Below are 4,967 nucleotides of genomic sequence, written 5' to 3'. Positions count from 1 at the left end.
GGGCCTCGGATTTGGATTATTTTGGGGTTTCTTATGAAGGGCTCAGCTCCATGAAGTTAGTAGTGCTACCGATGGTTTGTGTGGAGTTGAGCCTTCAACAATTCAAGCAAGATTACACTCAGTTAAGACTACGTTAGGGTAGGCCACATCAAGAGCGAAGATATTAGAAAACAACTGAAAGACGACAAGCGAAAATAGAATACATGAATACAGGAAAATATTGATAAACCATCTGGACAGAATAACTGATGAAACAACGAGCTGATAAACCAAAGGACGTCGAGACGTGGACATTAAGAAAAATGGAATAGGTATCGGAAAGGATAACAGAGTTAGTTGTTTAAATACCATCCTACGTGGTCTAGTGGCTAGGATACCTGGCTTTCACCCAGGAGGCCCGGGTTCGATTCCCGGCGTGGGAAGTTTTTTTATATCTACTGCCACCGAGTGAACGCCCAATTGCAGTAAAATAATAATAACAGCAATAAAATAAACAAGAATAAGATGGTTTCTCCTGGTCACAACGAAGCAGCAGTACGTGATACGATAATGTGGGAGATCTCTTTCGGGATATTGAACTTGGTGTGCTTATTTTGATTAGAACTGTCGTGTCATTATAGTAATGATGCGGTGGTGGTAATGGAGTGGCTTCGTAAGCATTCTCCTATTAGTGAATATAACCGATCACGTGTCTCAACCGGAAAAGCTACTAGCCTGTATTCAAGCGGCCGGTGTGTTCTCTCCATAAGACAACAGGAACCGCAGAACGTGAAATAAACAAACAAATAAAACGCATAATTAAACAGAGACTTCTCTCGCGATCCTGAAAAAAAAATATTGTAAATGATGTTTCTCCTGGTATTCGCCAGTACCTCCTAGCAAATTCCGCTACAGTGCCCTTAATTAAGATATGGTTGCTTCCTTCTACATCTTCACCAATCAATTTGCTAACGCGACATTCCAAAATTTCTTCAAGATTCATTTAAATACTGTCATGTGTATGAGTGACTACAGAAGAGGTCTGGACTGGTAATTGGATTTGTTGACCACTAACAGATCGCAACTACAACTACAGCGCCATCGCTAATTCATACTCTTTACAATTCACTACAGCACGTACTAATTCTCAGTCTGTTCTGTCTTCGCCGGTTGTCGCCTGCTAAAGGCTTCCAACTTCGTAGCTTCCTCAGCCTCCGTGTTCACGTCCTTACTGGCCGACGACTGCCTCCCATCTAACATCTCGGCACGGACCGTATAGAACACACAGCTTCCAACAGTTTTATTGGTGCGTCACGAAGCTGTCGCACGGAACGCGTAGAGAACACCGCTTCCCAGTTACTCCAATGGTGCGCATTAGGAACCTGTTACCTAGCAACGGGCTTTGTTTACAGAGTCATTATTTAGTAATGGGTGAAGGTACACCTTCAATCCTAGACACTTAATTAAGCGCGAGGACAACTTTGACTTATTTATCTGCAATGTACACCTTGGTGTTTCAGGTGGTATTTTTTCCTTTAGGTTTTCCAACCCTTCCAAATTACTTCGAGATTTTAACTGAAATTGCAAAGGCAATTATATTTGGCCAGTGGCGATCCTTTATATTCCTCACCTTCTCCACATTAGATGTAATGCAATGCTCTTGTGCCACGTGTGAACGACCAGTACTTGAGTCGCTTCGGTGGTATGTGCTTGTTCCATCTTCAGTGTCGAAGTGTTAAGGCCAGTGAGTGTTCATGAATATATAGGTTTTCATCCAACATGTCCGTGGGGTAAGGTTTGGGGCTGATGTTCCAACGAGACCATCAAGTTAGTTGAGCAGGTGAATGTAAGGAAAGAACGGACCTTTATATTTCGCCGAGTGAACCAAAACACCATGGACACCTGGTGGTTCCAAGCAGTCACCCACCGAAATACCACGCACACTGTAGGATCTAAGACTCAAGAAGACACTGAAGAAGGAACAGGAGTTTCATCCACTTAGAGTCTGTATTTTTAAACCTGGAATTTTTCGACAGAATGCCCAGGCCCGATGAATACCCTGTTCCTCTCTGCCATTGGATCTCTCAGTTGTGTGTGAGAGCCAATGGGTACTGGCGGTTTATTCCGTCTTAGAGGTTATTGCTTTCAAACCCGTACGTATATGATTATGTAACAGAATTATGAAGGCAACAAAAAATAAGTCATACAAAATCATCAAAATGCAAATGTTGGCAACATTGGACAAGGTGACGCTAGACATGGAAAATATAAGGGGCTTAAAGTTGGCGGCGGTCAAGCACACGACCGTTCAAGTGACTAGACTGCCGTTGTAGCGTGAGCTACTAAAGATAGGGCATGATCTGCTATGCTGAGTCTGGACGAACAGGGGCCTTGTACATATTATGTTATAATGCCTATTTTTTTTGTGTTAATATTTAACGTCTGAGCTGGATGTTGGTGCTGTTGTAATAAAGGTTGAACCTCTCCGCCAATCTACTGTTAGTTTGGTTGTCGTGCGACAGATAGCGACAGCAGAGCAGTCTACCAAAATGGCGTCTGACATAGAAGTGCGTATGAAAGAGAAATGTGTTATTGAATTTCTCACTGCCGAACAAATTGTGCCCATTCACATCCATCGACACTTGCTAAAGGTGTACGGAGACAATGCAGTGGATGTCAGCACAGTGATTCGGTGGGTAGTGCGTTTCAACAGTGGCGAAAGTGTAGTGCACGACAAGCCACGCCATGGGCGTCCCTGCTCAGCTGCAACTCCTCACAATGAACAGCGCCTCATCCGAACAGATCAGCAGATAACGACCAGGGACTGTCAATTCTGAACGCTACAAGACGACGCTGACTAAGCTGAAAGCCCGCATTTCCCGAGTCAGGCCAGAGAAGCAGACAACATTTCGCTTGCAACACGATAACGCTAGACCCCATACCAGTTTGGCGACCACCGCGCACATTGCAAAGTTTGGCTGGACCGTCCTACCACATCCACCTTACAGCCCCGATTTAGCACCTTCAGACTTCCATCTCTTTGGACCTAAGAAAGACGGACTACGCGGGCAACATTTTCCAGACAGCGATGCTGTCATTGCAGCTGTAAGAAAGTGGCTAGCCTCTGCTGGCGCAGACTTTTAAGGGCGCGGCATACAGGCTCTTGTTCATCACTGGCAAAAGTGCATAACGAATGGTGGTGATTATGTGGATACATAACTGTAAGTAGCAGAAATCTTGTTCTATTTAACTGCGTTATTTTGGTTTCTGTATCTGTTGAAGTTTTCATTAAAAAATAGGAGGCATTATATATGGAACGCTCCTCGTATATGTATAATACATACCAATTGTTATACCATGTAATAACATGTAAAATGTAAATATTATGTGCATACCGACAACTGACTTGTTACTGCTGATTTTGACTCTGACAAATGAGACAGACCAGTCCTCTCGTCAGAGAGTAGAGCCCCACATGGACAAAACCGTAACTGTCTAACAGTAACTAACATCTGGGCATGAGACACCAAGACAGACTGACCGTAGGTCGCAATGTGACTTTGACTTTGTCTTAAACTGATTTGACGCTATTTCTTGCTTGGCTTATTCTTCGAGCCTGAAGATGGAGGCGACATGTTCCTCCGAAATAACGTTTAACTTTCAACAGACTACACAGCGTTATATCCGAGAAGCTGGAACTCCACATGCTTATCGCAGTTTGCTGAGGCGAACAATGACGTCACACTGCATTGTGGTGTCACCCTGCGAGAGATTCTGTTACTACTCATTATGCAAGGTACATCGCATCATTCCTGGATTTGGCGAAACGAAATAAAAGTGCTTTATTGCAGTCAGAGCACGTAAGAGCAAGGCTGGTATCCGTATACTACAATTAGATGCCGCCTACAGGTAATTGCAGGCAACAATTGCCGTTGTGCCTGTTATTTATACGCGTTGCAGTACCTGAATTACCCAGACATTTCTGCTAATGTAAAGCCCTTATATATATTTTAAACTTTAAAGCTCGAATTTATCTAAATAAAATTTCAGCCCTTATCTCACAAAAATCATGCTGCCTCTGTAACCATTTACTGCCGTTTAGGCATATAATCTAAGTTTATTCCGACAACTGCACGAAACCCACAAACACTACTCTGACGGAAACTGTTGAGTTCTTTAATGGTAAAACTATGTGGTATATATAAAAGAGCAGGTGACGGTAGCCGAGCGGTCTAAGGCATGTATTGTCTTCGCTCGCTCGGGAGCCGGGATCGTGGGTTCGAGTACCACTCAGGACATGGATGTTTAGTGTTTGTGTAGAGGCCTCGCGACTAGCTGATCACCCGCCCAGGTAGTCCTACCGAATGTCTTAAGATCTAGAAAACCGAAGCGAAATGGAGTTTCATGTAGGTAGGCCAAGACTCAAATTGCGGCTGTAGCACCAAAGGAACCAATGTACGAGTATGTTAAAGAGTTAATTTTATTTGAAAAAATCATATTAGCTCAGTTAATATAGTAACTACAATCTGAGGAGGCTGGGTTCGATTTCCGGCCTTGCTGCCTACCCCGCTTTCTGTGGAATTAGTACGAGGGCCGCCGGGGGATAAAGGTATAGGGACTGATCACTCGTCTCCAGTTAACGTAGAGTTCAAGACGAATACATCAAAATAAATCCTACGTCCATTATATGAATTCATGAAGAGCTCAATAAGTAGAAGGGAACTTTTCACCTTCTGTGCTACACGAAAGAAAGATCTGGAGGGATGCGGCAGTGACCCAATGAAGATAAAATCCCCGGATCCTTCTGGAGGGACGTAGGAAAATCCCGAGAAACCTCAGTTTTGGACTGGAACCTAAAACTTTCTAAATACGCGTCTAACTTTCTCGGTATATACAGTATTACTGTCTGCATGTTGCTTCAACCAGTTCCTCTGGAAATGTTAAGTTTTCTGTATATTTCAGTGGAATAACTACAGTTTCATAGTGTT

The 4,967-nt window shown here is 43.4% G+C and overlaps 1 non-coding gene across 1 annotated transcript; it reads left to right on the top strand.

Moving 5' to 3' along the window:
• Positions 1-350: 350 nt before the first annotated feature.
• On the top strand, positions 351-422 carry Trnae-uuc. Its single transcript has one exon. It is a non-coding gene; the product is annotated as a tRNA-Glu (tRNA).
• Positions 423-4,967: the final 4,545 nt, after the last annotated feature.

The sequence above is a fragment of the Cryptotermes secundus genome, unplaced genomic scaffold, assembly GCF_002891405.2.
Source record: "Cryptotermes secundus unplaced genomic scaffold, Csec_1.0 scaffold2023, whole genome shotgun sequence".
Taxonomy (NCBI): domain Eukaryota; kingdom Metazoa; phylum Arthropoda; class Insecta; order Blattodea; family Kalotermitidae; genus Cryptotermes; species Cryptotermes secundus.
This window is presented reverse-complemented; position numbering and strand designations above follow the sequence as displayed.